We start from the raw sequence: 16,693 nt of genomic DNA, 5'->3' as shown, positions 1-16,693 counted from the left end.
ATGGGATCCAAATCCTCCCAAAACGTAGAGTAAGGCCACGAGAATCCTTTGTAAAATATTGAATTTGACCTTGAATTCTTTCTCTTTTTGGATCTTGTTGCAAGGCCCTTTCTTGAGCTTCTCTAATTTGGTCAAAGAAGTCATTGGTGATCAAAACCCAAAGGGGAGAAACGACTATGGCGTGATGAGAGCTCTTCCGACTCAAGGCCTCCGCTACCAGATTAGCTTTCCCAAGATGGTACAAAATCTCGCGATCATAATCTTTCAAAAGATCTAGCCATCTACGTTGACGATTATTGAGATCTCTTTGCTCAAAGAAGTACTTGAGGCTTTTATGGTCGGAATATATGGTAAACTTGACTCCATAAAGGTAATGGCGCCAAATTTTCAAAGCAAAGACCACCGCCGCTAACTCCAAGTCATGGGTGGGATATCGTTTTTCATGTTCTTTCTATTGCCTAGAAGCTTAGGCAATGACTTTACCTCGTTGTATAAGAACACAACCAAGGCCATTAGATGATGCATCACAATACACCACTATGTCTTCTAGGCCATCGGGCAATACGAGGACCGATGCTTGACTCAGACTTTCACGAAGTTGTTGGAAAGCCATCTCTTGTTCGCTCTTCCGTTCGAACTTCATGTTCTTTCGGGTCAACATGGTCAATGGGGAAGCTATTTTAGAGAATTCTTGAATGAAACTACGTTAGTAGCCCGCTAGACCAAGAAAACTTCTAATTTCCGACGAATCCTTGGGTTGTTCCCACTTCATCACCACATTAATCTTGGCCGGATCCACCATAATTCCTTCACTATTAACCACGTGACCAAGAAATTGCACTTCCCTTATCCAAAACTCACACTTGGAGAACTTAGCATAGAGCTTCTCTTTTTGTAGGGTTTCCAACACCTCCCTTAAATGTACTTGATGATCGGATGAACTTTTAGAGTAAATGAGAATGTCATCAATGAAGACGATCACGGACTTATCGAGCATAGGGCGACAAACACGGTTCATGAGGTCCATGAAATCCGCGGGAGCATTAGTAAGGCCAAAAGGCATGACAACGAATTCGAAATGACCATAACGAGTCCGAAAGGCTGTTTTAGGAATATCTTCTTCACGTACTTTGAGTTGATGGTAACCCGAACGAAGATCAATTTTGGAAAAATACGAAGCTCCTTGAAGTTGATCGAATAAATCGTCGATTCTAGGCAAAGGATACTTGTTCTTTACGGTGACTTTGTTGAGCTCGCGATAGTCGATACACATTCGCATGCTTCCATCCTTCTTCTTTAGAAAAAGTACCGGTGCACCCCATGGAGAGTTACTAGGTCGAATAAAACCCTTGTCAAGTAATTCTTGTAGTTGCTTCATCATCTCTTGGATTCCCGTTGGAGCCAAACAATAAGGAGCTTTGGGAATGGGGTTAGCTCCCTAAATAAGATCAATTGAGAACTCAACTTGCCGTTCGGGAGGAATGCCCGGCAAGTCTTCGGGAAAAACATCGGTGAATTCATTAATAATAGGGATGTCTTCGATAGATAAGGGTTGCTTTTCAACATCTACGATGTAAGCAAGATAAGCATGATATCCATGAGATATGTAACGTTTGGCACGAGCAAAAGTACACACGGATATAGAACGCTCCTTCCTATCACCGTAAACCACCAAGTCTTCGCCCTTAGAAGTCTCCAAATATACCGCTTTTTCATCACACGCGATCTTGGCGTTACAAGAGCTCAACCAATCCATACCCAAGATTATGTCAAACTCTCCCATTGGAAGAGGAATTAGATTAGCTTGGAAGAGTTTCGAAGAAATTTTCATTTCACACCCTTTATACACATCCTTCACTAATTCCATCCTACCATTACCAACCTCAACTTGCAAAGTATTTTCTAGACAAGACTTAGAAACGGGAATAACATGAATTACTCTAGTTGCAACAAATGATCTATTTGCCCCCGAATCAAAGAGAATTCGCATAGGCACATTATATACAAGAAATATACCTGTGACAACATCATCTGTGTCTCTTGCTTGCTCCACCATGAGTTGAAAAGATCTTCCACGAGGGTTTCCATGGACTTGGGTGTTCTTCCTCTCCGCCTCCCTCCTTCTCTCTTCTAGCCTCTCCTCCTCGGTCAACTTAGGGCATGAGCTTCTCATATGACCCTCCTCAAAGCACTTGAAGCATATAAGGGGTTTTTGAGGTTTAGACCTACATTCCCGACTAGTGTGCCCTGGCTTCCCACAAGTATAACAGCCCTTATCCGCCGCCCTACATACCCCCGAATGGTTCTTCTTGCATTGGCGGCAAAAAGGAACATTTCTTCTATTTGAGTGGTTACCGGAACTACCCTCTTGTCTAGGCCGCTTGCTTGGAGAATTTACATCTTCATACCTTCTTTTCAAAACACTTTCATCAACCCTCGACTTCTCAATTTCATAATCCCGGGCCACATCCGCCAACATGGAGAAAGACTCCATTTGACGCAAGCTAATCTTCTCCCGAAGATTCTTCCTCAACTTCAAATAAAATTGCTCCTTGAGCAATTGGTCATTTTCAAGAAATTCGGGACAAAATTGAGCCTTGTCCAAGAATTGGGCTCGAACTTCGTTCAAGCTCATGTTGCCTTGACAATCATTCAGGAATTCGCTCCTCAACTTAGTTACCTCAGCCTCCGACCGAAACTCCTTGAAAAACATTTCTTTAAATTCGGGCCATTCGACATTATCTAGTGCCCCTTTCTTAATAGCCAGCAAACCATCCCACCATCTTTTCCCACCGCTTCTTAACATACCAACCGCGAATATGACCTTCAAATGTGTAGGGCATTGACTAGTACGGAATGCCCCTTCTATCTCTGATATCTACCGAGTACAAACGATGGGATCACGATCACCGTGATAATCCGGTGGGTGGCATACTTCAAAATCTCAGAAAGTGAACTTCTTCTTATATATTCTTTCCCGGTCACTTCCACCTCCTTTTCAGCTTCGGTCTTCTTGCCTTTATCCTTGGCATCTCTCTTCTCGAACTCTCGTTGCACATTAATCGCAACTTCTTCTTTGATCATTTGAGCGATGTGATCATTCACCGCTCCTTCCAACGTTTGATTTAACCGCTTAAGCAAGATAGGAGTATACTTTTCTAGTGCTCTCCCTATTTGATCCGAGATATCTGTGTTATCCTCATCAAATATGGGCCCTTCTTCTTCATTGTGTCTATTGTGCTCATCTTCGTCATTACGTTGATCGGCCATACTATAATAAGATTGAATAAACAGATTTAATTTCATAACCTATCTCTACACGCTCAAACTAAAACCAAACCTATAGTTTTATACTAAACCGTCCCAAGGTTTGATGTCGTTAGTTTATAAATTGTTAGTACTTCAACCACAATAAGGCCAGCTTCTTATTGTGCTTTAATACTAGCAAGTTTATAAGCTAGCATCATCAAACATTCTTTCGGTCCCATATAAAATTTCGGTCACCTAAGGTCGAGTTTCAACTAAGGTTTAAGTCTAGGCACTCTCTACACGAGGGAATACCTAAATCCCTTAAACCTCGGCTTTGATACCAACTTGAAAGGACTGGACTCGATAACCGAAAACACGACACAATTTTTTTTTGTATTATACCCTACTGCGCCGCAGTGGGTTGAGCACTCCCCACTGCGCCGTAGTAGGAAATCTCGGACTCGAGACTTGAAAAGCCCCACTGCGCCGCAGTGGGTTTGACACACTCCCACTGCGCCGCAGTGGGAAGAAAACAATCTTTTGCCGCGGGATGTCACTGTGCCGCAGTGGCAAAACCACCCCCACTGTGCCGCAGTGAGCATCAGTTCAGCAACCCTAAAACCATTTCAACACATGATAAAACTTGTAACCTTCAAATTTCAAAACAAACATCTTAAAACACATTCCAGAGATTGACAACAACATAGACACATTTTAACATAATTACAACATCAACTTGTTTCAAATCCCATGAACATCATCATATGGGTCATTTACCCATTTTGACACCATTTTCGTCCAAATTGCAACTTCACAAACTTTCTAAAAGCTATACACCTGATTATTTACATGATTATAACAAAAGTATGACCATCAAAACAAAATGTACGAAGAGCCATGAGGAGAGGGATTTCTAGGCCCCTAAACCAAAAGTTAGTCATTCAACCAAGAATGACCTAATACCTTCAAATCTTGCTAAAACCAACTTCAAGCTCTAATCAACTCTTTCCAATCAACAACACTAGTTCCTTCTTCCGGAACTACCTATCAAAGGGGAAACAACTAAAAATATAAGCAAAGGCTTAGTGAATATACTTGCATACATTTACGAATACGAAGGAGGGCAAAGTGCAAGGACTTTCACATGTAACCTATGACACCGTCATGCCACATTTACATGCTCACCTTGCACACTAACAACACATATATGGATCCATATAAGCTAAACAATCATAATAATCACATTTATCGGGATTCTTAGGCCCAGGAGGTTCTTAGGCCTCATAATCACAATGCCCCACATGGGCTCATGCCACATCAATTACCACACATGGATTTACAAACTTCAACATGAAATGGTCAAAACCACCATGGACAAAAAGGCTTCAACATGATGTGGTCAATTGATCCAACTTATACATAAAGGTATGCAAATATACTCACCTCCTCCGCAATTTGGAAAATAATGCTAAAACGATAATACACAACAAGCTTCAACCTATGATCATATCATAAAAAATGCATAAGATTACATTCACAACTTGAGTAGCTCAACCTAGCCATTCTCAATCACTAGCCTTTTCTAAACCTAAAACCCAACCCATTTGTCATTGAGTTACTTTCATCTTTAACAATAACATTAGGTAGTTCAATCTACCATTTTCATCCATATATCAATAACTAGAAAAATTTATCCTTTCTCATTAACTAAAATTTTGACATGAGCTTGTCAATTTCATAATCAAGCACATCACATAACTCAATGACAACTAGGTTAAGTTAAGAATTGGGGAAAATTAACCATAATTCATATTCTAGCAAAAATCCCCAAATTGGTTCACTTCAAAAACCCTAATTTCAAAAGAAAGATGAAAACTAAATTAGGAGAATTCAATACCTCAACAAACAATAAGTTAATGCTAGACTTAAGTTGGAAATTCTTTTTCCTTTCTTTTCTCTTTGAAATTCGGCCACCACCACAAAACCCACAAACCCTAGTTTTTCAATTCTTGAATGAAGATTATTTGATGGTGATGATTATTATTATGATTTTTATCTTTAGATTGAAGGAATTAATCTTTGATTTTGAAAGAAATGGGGAGAAGATTGTATGGAGAAATGATGGAGAACAAAGTGGGAGTATGAGTCATAGAATGGGAAAATGGCTAGCACTTCCTATGAGTGCCACGCCCCTTGTCTATTTTTGGTGGTACAAATATCCGCTATTCTCTAAAGTTCCAACTAAATTAACCCCATATCCAAAAATAAAATACGAGAAAATAAATTTAATGTCCAAAATTATATATATAAAAAAAGGTTAATTTCTTTTACTTTAAAATTCTTGGGGTGTTATAGAATGCTAGCAGCAAAAACAAAAGTTATTTTTTTGATTTCTTTTTTGTCGATCTCTTTCCCTAATTGATAGGATAGAAAATTGATATATAAATGTTTAGCTTTATTAGTTTTTGTATATATAATAGCTTGAAAATGGTTAAATGAAAATGATGGTGTGGCTTGATGAAGATGATGATGATGATTATTTAAAAAACAATTACTTTCAGAATAGTTAAATACATTTTTGGTCCTATAATAATAAAATGACTATTATTTTCTCGGTTTGTAGGTCACATGACCACCTATTTAATGTTTGTCAGTGGCATGGACTAAAAGCGGTGACGGAGGTTAGAAGCCAGGGATAAAATACGTAACTTCACGATCTCATGGATGGTCCGTGAGAATTGGTACAAATCACAGGGAAGGAAAATGTAATTAACTCAAGAATTGATGTCTAGATTTCCATAATATAGTTTCATAAACTAGATTTTATACCTGTATCCAACACTGAACACGAGATTTACGATATTATCAATATTAGATCTTCATACATTTAAGTCATAAAAACTTATAATTTTAAAGAAACACAGTTTTAAGTGTTATATTTTGCAAGTTGTAGTACAATAATCATAGGTTCGTCACTGTCATTATTAGCTTAGACATATTGATGACAAGATCACAAATAATTTTTTTCATATGTAAATTTTTTTTTAATTTAATTAAATGATTGTAAATTTTAAAAAATTCTCTCAAGTTGATGGCAAAAAATAAATATAATTAAATATTTAGGGCTAAAAAGTGTAAATTATTGATGGAAAACAAAAAAGTGTAAATTAATGAGACTCTTTTTACAAATTAATATAAATATTTATATAATAATATATTTGGATAATGATTATTAGGTTTTTTTAATTTGTAGTTTATATAAATGATGACATCATCAAAAGTCAATTTGATGAAATCGAACGATGTGATTGATTAATTAATCATTAGTTCAACTGTCTTATAGTATATATTAAAATTAGTCATGTGTTGTATCTATCTATATCTATACTTCTTTATCTATATTATTTTATAAAACAAATTACCCATCGCCCCCTAAGTAATTACGATTTTGAATTGATTATATTATCCCTCTTCGTTATTCACTAATTTAAACATTTTCACCTATTTACCTATGATATTCTTAATGACATAAATTACAACATAGATAATTCAACCCTTAAAAAACTATATTAACCCCTCTTACATCAATTTATTTACATTAATCACCACGCCGCCACCACCGTCACCGCCCCACATCGCCGTCACTACTGTCGCTGTTACCAAACCTTCGTCGCTTTCCACCATCTCGCCGCATCGTGCAGGCATCCGTCTAGTCTTAAAAGAGTAGTCGAGATCCATCATATGTAAACTAAGTTGTCTCCACGTCCATCATGTCTAAGCCAGCTGTGTAAGACTTGTAGGTGTACACAACCCATGACAAATGTTATTATCACTTAAAGAAATTTATGTTCGTATTATTATTGTATAAGTTTGAAAACACGACAGGTGTTCAATCATATATAGGTGAATGATATGCTATTTTGTCTTTTCTAAATAAACATGTACACTGAAAAAATGGAAAACGTTAAAGTTTTATGAACTCGTAGCACACTGTCGAAACACATTTTTTATAAGTATTCTTGCGGGTACATCTATATCTACAACAACACAACAACAACAGGACCCAATCCCTACTCGGGGTATAGAGAAAGTAAGCTGTAAACAGTCTTACCTCTACATAAAAGTAGAGAGATTGTTTCACTAGGGACCTCCGGCCACCGGGTACATCTATGTCTATATCTATATATATAACGGAAAGATAAAATGAGTCCACCTACAAAAAAGTCCAAAAAAAATCCATGTAACTTACACATGTGTAAGTTAACTCCGACCACCACCATGATTTTCCGGCCACCGCGTCGCCAGAAAGTCTTAGTATTTTACAAAAAAAGTGTTGTATATCGTAGTAGATGATGATGGTGGTGTGTAAACAGAGCCGACCCAACTATATTTGATACCCAAGCACATGCTTTGGGCCACCAATCTTCAAAGGCCCTCCAATATAATAGGAGGTGATGTTTATATATTTAAAAAAAAATCAAGAGGCTATTCGGTAAAAAAAAACTTATCTAAAAAAAAATCTGTATTTTCTATTCTTCTTTCAAAATTAAAAAACCTACTTCATGCTAACATGTTGTCATCGTCTTCTTCTGATATCTAATTAATTTTTAATTTTATTTTTATTTATGTTAACTAATTTGTGCATCTGAACTTTTTAACTTATTTATATTTAAATGTGATTTTGTAAATTAGTAAACTTCTAACTTTCTAACTTTCTTTCTTGATTATCAATGTATCATAAATATGAATATGATAATTTGAAAAGAATTAAAAAGTTAAAATGAAAAGCCTAGCAGCATCAACTGGTAAAAGCAAGTATGTTTTTTTTCCGTTTACTTTACTTCGTATGTTAAGAAACTAGGCCCCCAAAATTGATCTCGTTTAAGGCCACCAAAAAGCTTAAGCCGGCATTGTGTGTAAGTTACGAAAATCAATGGACTTTTTTTATGTGGACTCATTTTATCTTACCCCTATATATATATATATATATAAATGAGAACCAATAAAATGTGTAACAACCTTTTTAGATAAAGGTAATTTTGTACTTCAATAATTATATAACAACAAATATTAATTAAATTTCTTGAACTGGCCCTTAAATATCTGCATAAATTGTGATTCCCTAATTTTATGATTACAAGATCAATCAATTTTCTCCCACGTTTGTTTTATTCTGCACTTTTGAAAACTTTTTTTTTTTTAACATGGTAAATTAAAATTCAAAAGATTTAATTTGATTAAAATTTATGGTGAGAAAAACAAGTTTACGTGTTCTTTTTATAAATGGTTTCCTAATATTGTACTACTAATAAATAAAATGCTAAAAATAAATTACAATTTGACACTTTATGTCTAATCATTTAATAAAATCTTAACAGTTATATAATACAAAGTTTTAAACATAAATCCCATTAATAATTTATTAAAACATGGTATTACAATTTATTCACATATTAAGTCTTACTTTATAAGTTATTTACGTGTGAACATCATCATATACAAGTGTAAATAAAAGTTGTTTACATTTGAAAATCATCGTACACATGTATAAATAAACGTACACATGTGAACATCATCGTACACATGTGTTAATTAAAGTTGCCCACATATGAACATAATTTATATATGCTTGTTTTTAAATACATTAGTGAACTTTGTAAAAAAAAAAAAATTGTATTTATACATGTGTGAACATGTTCATTTACATGTGTACTAACCAACAAAGTTATAGTTTCGGAAACAAATTATTTTTGTGATTTATATGTTCAAAAGTTAAATATAGCAACCTATACATAAATCCCATATTATTAATATTATTAACATATATTATTAATTAAATTAATAAAGTTATGTTACTGAATTAAAGAATAAAAAAATTATGTGTAACGATGGATAAGAGTCTTAATCTTGACAATTAGTAAATAATTTTGAAATCAGATAACTACTTAAAGTATTAAATGTGGCTGCCGAACTTTTTGGAGATTTGTTTTGGAAATACGGTTTTTTTTCTTATTAATTTATAATTCCATGTTTATCCTTTTATATTTTATAACTATTTATTTATTTTTTTAAATGCATATTATTTACTAGCCATTGATTAATCTCATCTAATGGTTTAAAATAGTTCTTGCAGTTCTCGACAAATATTTAGTTCTCGTAATAACATATCTCTCTCTCTCTCTCTATATATATATATATATATAAACAGTAGCAATCTTAGCCTTCTAAGCCATTCTTTTCAATTCAAAGTTATTTTTAAATACTGTCACATAAGACTTCATATGTGGCATCTCCTTATGTTTCCAAGACTCCAAAATTCTTTGTGATGGTGCTCACACCCATGACACCCAAACTTTGAAACAACCAGTCAAATTGATGAGAATTGAAATTTGTGGCTATATATATATAGTGAAAAGCTATTTTGAGAACCTTTTTTTTGCGAGAATCTTTGAGAACTTTTCAAATCAAGCCCAACCGATGATTATTCTTTACATGAAAATTATTTTTTGATTGTTTTCTGAATAACTAATGCGTAATTTTGAAGTTTATAATTGTGTGGAGGCATGGATTATCATTTGTTATACAATTATGTGGAGATTTGAATTCTTGATTATATGTGCACGGATATTGCTATGATTACATGTGATCGACTTGCATACATGTGATCATAGCAATATTCGTGCACATGTAATCAAGAATCCAAATCTCCACATAATTGTATAACGGATGATAATCCATGCTCCACACAATTATAAATCTTAAAATTACACATAAGTTATTCAGAAAACAATAAAAAAAAAAATTTTCATGTAAAGAACAATCATCGGTTGGGCTTGATTTGAAAAGTTCTCAAAGATTCTCGTAAAAAAAAATTCTCAAAATAACTTTACCCTATATATATATATATCAAAGATGATATTATTTTGTTATATAAAAAAAAAAGAATTATAGTGTGAAAGTATAGAAGGAATAGATGGAATTGGAATTGAATTTCATTCCTTAGTACGTTTGGTTATTCAAAGAAGGAGGAATCACATTCCGTAGAAATATAAACATTCAATCATTTGATTGAATCTTCATTCCTTAGGGGGTGTTTGGTTCATAGAATTCCATGAAATTCTTAGGAATTGGAATTTGAATTCCATTCTTGATCATGTTTGGTTAAGTAAATGATGGAATTGGAATCTAGAACTTTCCATCAAATTCCTTGAAACAAAGAATTTGAGATTCCTTCAATATATTGATGGAATGTTTTGAATTCTATTGGAATTCAACTATTTGACAACAAAAAAAAACCTCCTCTACATTTAAATCTAAATTATATATTTAGTTTACCTTTCTTTTTTCTCTATATCATCTGCTTTGCCAGCATGCTTACCGGAATTACAGTAGCAACCAACCAACCACCACTACTGATAAGCGGAGTAACAGTAGCCACTAACGCTGCTGTTATTAGAGTAAAATCCACCACCACTGAATCACTGATTCTAATCACTGATTCTTATCGGGGTAATATCCACCACCGCTGGTAGTTATTCATGGGGGTCGGAACAACAGTCACCATCAACAGCCACCGAAGAAAGATCAATGAAAGGACATGACTCGATAAACCGAAAACATTAAAAAAAAAATTTTTTTTTAACACCCCACTGCGCCGCAGTGGGTCGAGGACTTCCCAATGCGCCGCAGTGGATATCCTCGGCCAGAACTGGAACATGTCCCACTGCGCCGCAGTGGGTAACATCTCCCACTGCGCCGCAGTGGGAAGAACCAAAATTGTTTCCGTGGGATTCCACTGCGCCGTAGTGGGCAAAGTCACCCCCACTGCGCCGCAGTGGATCACCTGACAGCAACCCTAAAACTCATTTTAACACTTGATCCAACTTGGAAACTTCAAATTTCAAAGCGAACTTCTCAAAACACTTTTCAAAGGTTTCCAACAACAAGTAGACGCATTACAAACATAATTACAACATAACTTGTTTTACAAATCCAAGAACAACCCTAACGGGTCATTTACCCGTTTTGACAACATTTTCGCCCATAAACAACAATACCATTTTCCACAGACTTTACAACTTGGACATTTACAGAAATAGTTCCAAAACATGACCTCAAACCAAAATGTACCATGAGCCATGAGGTGTGGGACGTCTAAGCTTCTATACCAAAAGATCGTCATTCGTTCGAGAATGACCTAATTACCTTCAAGTTCTTCAAAGATATCTACAACTTCAAGCTTATCAACACACTTAGTTCCTTCTCCCGGAACTACCTATAAAAGTGTAAACAACTAAGATATATGCAAAGGCTTAGTGAATATACTTGCATACATTTACGAATACGAAGGAGAGCATAGTACAAGGACTTTCACATGTAACCTATGGCATCGTCATGTCACATTTACATATTCATCTTGCACACAAACAATACATATATGGATCCATATAAGCTAAACAATCATAACAATCATATCTATCGGGATTCTTAGGCCCCGGAGGTTCTTAGGCCTCATATCACATCAACTATCGGGATTCTTAGGCCCCGGAGGTTCTTAGGCCTCATAAACAATGCCCCACATGGGCTTCATGCCAAATCAATTACCATGCTTGGAACATTCACATCTCATGGTATTTGACCCAACGTAAACATAAGGGTATGCAAATATACTCACCTCCTCCGCAACAAAGATAATAACGCTAAATGAACAAGCACAAGCAAATCTTCAACCTATGATCATATCGTAAAAATGCATAAGCTTACATTCACAACTATGACTAGCTCAACCTAGTCATACTCAATCACTAGCCTTCCTAGACCCAAAACCCAACCTATTTGTCATTGAGCTTCATTTTCTTTAACAAACACACTAGGTAGTTCAACCTACCATTTTCATCAATAATTTCATAACTAGTCAAAATTCATCTTTTCTCAAGAACTAAAATTTATCACATGCACTCATCATTTTCATAAACAACATATCATATAACTCAATGGCAACTAGGTTAACTAAGGAATTGGGGAAAATAATCATAATTCAATTTCTAGCAAGACCCCCAATTTGGTTCCTTCATGAACCCTAAATTCAAAAGAAAGATAAAGCTAATTTGGGGAACTTCCTTACCTCAACAAGAAAGACAATTACTTGGGGTTTTAGATTCACAATCCCTTCCTCCTTTTCTCCCAATTTTCGGCCACCACCACTAAACCCACAAACCCTAACTTTGAATTCTTGAATATAGATTACTTGATGGTGATGCTTAATATAATTGTTCTTATGCTTGAATTGAAGGAATTTGACTTGATTTTGAAAAAAAAAAAGAAATGAAAGAGGAATGCATGAAGAATGAAGGTGAGCCAAGGTGGAAGTATGATTCATACTCAAAAGAAGATGTCTGGCACTTCCTATGGGTGCCACGACCCACTTCTCAATTTGGTAGGTATTTTACCCGCTATCCGCTAAAGTTCCAACTAAATTAACCCCATATCGAAAAATAAAATACTAGGAAATTAATTAAATGTCAAAACTATAAAAAGGGGTTAATTTCTTTTACCTTGAAATATTTGGAGTGTTACAACTCTCCCCCACTAGAAACGGATCACGGCCTCGTGATCCAAGCCATATGCAAAGACGGATAATAAACTAGTACATCATGTTTGGATTCCCACGTACAATCGGACATCCTACCATGCTTCCACAAAATCTTGTAAGTTCTCACCGTCTTATTTTCTACTCTCCTAAGCTCTTCCTCGACTATGACAATCGGCTCTTCAATATAATTCAACTTATTATCAACTTCGATCTCATTCAATGGTACATAGGAAGACTCGTCGGCAAGGCATTTTCTAAGATGTGACACATGAAAAGTAGGGTGAATTCCCGATAATTCTTCCGGTAACTCCAAACGGTATGCAACCTTGCCAACCTTAGCCACAATCTTGAATGGGCCAATAAAACGAGGGCTTAACTTTCCACGCTTTCGAAAACGTAACACACCCTTCCATGGGGAGACTTTCAACAAGACACGATCGTCGACATTAAATTCAATTGGCCTCCTTCGTTTATCCGCATACGACTTCTGTCGGTCTTGAGCCGCTTTCAATCTTTCCTTGATCACATCTATCTTCTCAATGGTTTTCAGCACCACTTCCGTGCCACCTATTTCTCTTTGTCCTACTTCTCCCCAACAAATTGGAGATCGACACTTCCTTCTATACAACATTTCATACGGTGGCATTTGAATACTAGAATGGTAGCTATTGTTGTATGAGAATTCTACCAAAGGCAGGTGAAGATCCCAAGTGCCTCCAAAGTCAATTATACATGCTCGAAGCATGTCTTCAAGCGTTTGAATGGTTCTCTCACTTTGGCCGTTCGTTTGTGGGTGATAGGCGGTGCTAAGCTTGAGCTTGGTACCCATATCTTCATGAAATTTCCGCCAAAAGTGAGAAGTGAAACGACTATCTCTATCCGAAACAATGGAGATAGGAACTCCATGTCTCGCTACAACTTCTTTCACGTAGATCTTTGCCAACACTTCGGATGACGATGCCTCACGGATAGGGAGAAACAAGGCACTCTTGGTTAATCTATCAACTATCACCCATATGGTATCAAATTGATTTCTAGGCGTCCTGGGCAATTTAGTGATGAAATCCATGGTGATCTCTTCCCACTTCCATTTGGGTATCTCCAATGGTTGCATCATACCATAAGGCTTTTGATGCTCAGCCTTCACTTGTGCGCAAGTCAAACATTTCTCGACATATTTCACTACATCACGTTTCATACCGGGCCACCAATATTCTACTTTCAAATCATGATACATCTTTATAGCACCGGGGTGAATGGAATACTTGGATTTGTGAGCCTCATCAAGGAGAACTTGCTTTAACTCACAAGAGAATGGGATCCAAATCCTCCCAAAGCGTAAAGTAAGGCCACGAGAATCCTTAGTGAAATATTGCAATTGGCCTTGAATTCTTTCTCTTTTAGGATCCCGTTGCAAAGCCTTCTCTTGAGCTTCTCTAACTTGATCCAAGAAATCGTTAGTGATCAAAACCCAAAGAGGAGAAACGACTAGGGCATGATGAGAACTCTTCCGACTCAAAGTGTCTGCTACCACATTAGCCTTCCTAGGATGATACAAAATCTCGCAATCATAATCCTTCAAGAGATCTAGCCATCTTCGTTGGCGATTGTTGAGATCTCTTTGCTCAAAGAAGTATTTGAGGTTTTTATGATCGGAATAAATGGTAAACTTGACTCCATAAAGGTAATGGCGCCAAATTTTCCAAGCAAAACCACCGCCGCTAACTCCAAATAATGAGTGGGATATCGTTTTTCATGCTCTTTCAATTGCCTAGAAGCATAAGCAATAACTTTACCTCGTTGCATAAGAACACAACCGAGGCCATTAGATGATGCATCACAATACACCACCATATCTTCAAGACCATCGGACAAGACAAGAACCGGTGCTTGACTTAGCCTTTCACAAAGTTGTTGAAAAGCCATCTCTTGTTCATCTTTCCATTCGAACTTGATATTCTTGCGAGTTAATTTGGTCAAGGGAGAAGCTATTCTAGAGAAATCTTGAATGAAACGCCGATAATAGCCCGCTAGACCAAGAAAACTCCTAATCTCCGACGGACTCTTGGGTTGCTCCCACTTCATCACCGCATTAATCTTAGCCGGGTCTACCATAATTCCTTCACCATTAACCACATGACCAAGGAATTGCACCTCCCGTAACCAAAATTCACACTTGGAGAACTTGGCATAGAGCTTCTCTTTACGAAGGGCTTCCAACACCTCCCTTAGATGAACTTCGTGATCGGAAGAACTTTTGGAATAAATAAGAATGTCATCGATAGAAACAATCACTGACTTGTCAAGCATGGGTCGACAAACACGATTCATGAGGTCCATGAAAGCCGCGGGAGCATTAGTAAGACCAAAAGGCATGACAACAAACTCAAAATGACCATAACGAGTACGGAAAGCGGTTTTGGGAATATCTTCTTCACGCACCTTGAGTTGATGGTAACCCGAACGAAGATCGATTTTTGAAAAATATGAAGCCCCTTGAAGTTGATCGAATAAATCGTCGATCCTAGGCAAAGGATACTTGTTCTTTACGGTTACCTTGTTGAGCTCACGATAGTCGATACACATCTGCATACTTCCATCCTTCTTCTTTCCAAATAGTACCGGTACACCCCAAGGGAGTTACTAGGTCGAATGAAACCTTTCTCAAGTAACTCTTGAAGTTGCTTCATCATTTCTTGCATTTCCGTTGGAGCCAAACGGTAGGGAGCTTTAGCAATGGGATTAGCTCCCGGAATAAGGTCAATTGAGAATTCAACTTGCCGTTCGGGAGGAACGCCCGACAAGTCTTCGGGGAAAACATCGACGAAATCTTTCACAATGGGAATGTTTTCGATAGAAAGAGGTCTCTTCTCAACATCAACAATGTGAGCAAGGTAAGCGTGACATCCATGGGATATGTAACGTTTAGCACGAGCAAAAGTGCACACGGGTTTGGAACGTTCCTTCCTATCACCATAAACCACCAAGTCATCACCTTTGGAAGTTTTTAGATATACGGCTTTTTCATCACAAGCGATTTTTGCATTACATGAGCTCAACCAATCCATACCCAAGATTATATCAAATTCTCCCATTGGAAAAGGAATTAAATTGGCTTGGAAAAGTTCCGAAGAAATTTTTATCTCACACCCTCTATACACCTCCTTTACTAATTCCATCTTACCATTACCAACCTCAAGTTGCAAAGCATTTTCTAGACATGACTTAGACACAGGAATAACATGAATCATTCTAATAGCAACAAATGATCTATTCGCTCCCGAGTCAAAGAGAATACGCATAGGCACATTGTATACAAGGAATGTACCTGTGACAACGTCATCGGTGTTTCTTCCTTGTTCCACGGAGAGTTGAAAGGACCTTCCTCTTTGATTCCCATGTGTTTGAGCATTCTTCCTCTCCGCCTCCCTTCTTCTTTCTTCTAACCTCTCCTCCTCCGTCAATTTTGGGCATGAGCTTCTCATGTGGCCCTCTTCAAAGCACTTAAAGCATATAATGGGTCTTTGGGGTTTAGACCTACATTCCCGGCTAGTGTGCCCCGGCTTCCCACAAGTGTAACAACCCTTGTCCGCCGCTCTACAAACCCCCGGATGATTTTTCTTGCATTGGCGACAAAATGGAACATTTCTTTTATTGGGGTGGTTCCCGGGACTACCCTCTTGTCTAGGCCGCTTGCTTGGAGAATTTACATCTTCATACCTTCTTTTCAAAACACCTTCATCAACTCTTGACATCTCAATCTCATGATCCCGGGCCACACCGCCAACATGGAGAAAGACTCCATTTGGCGCAAACTAATTTTCTCCCGGAGATTCTTCCTCAACTTCAAGT

This window comes from Erigeron canadensis, chromosome 7, assembly GCF_010389155.1.
Source record: "Erigeron canadensis isolate Cc75 chromosome 7, C_canadensis_v1, whole genome shotgun sequence".
Lineage (NCBI taxonomy): Eukaryota > Viridiplantae > Streptophyta > Magnoliopsida > Asterales > Asteraceae > Erigeron > Erigeron canadensis.
Note: the sequence above shows the minus strand (reverse complement) of the source record.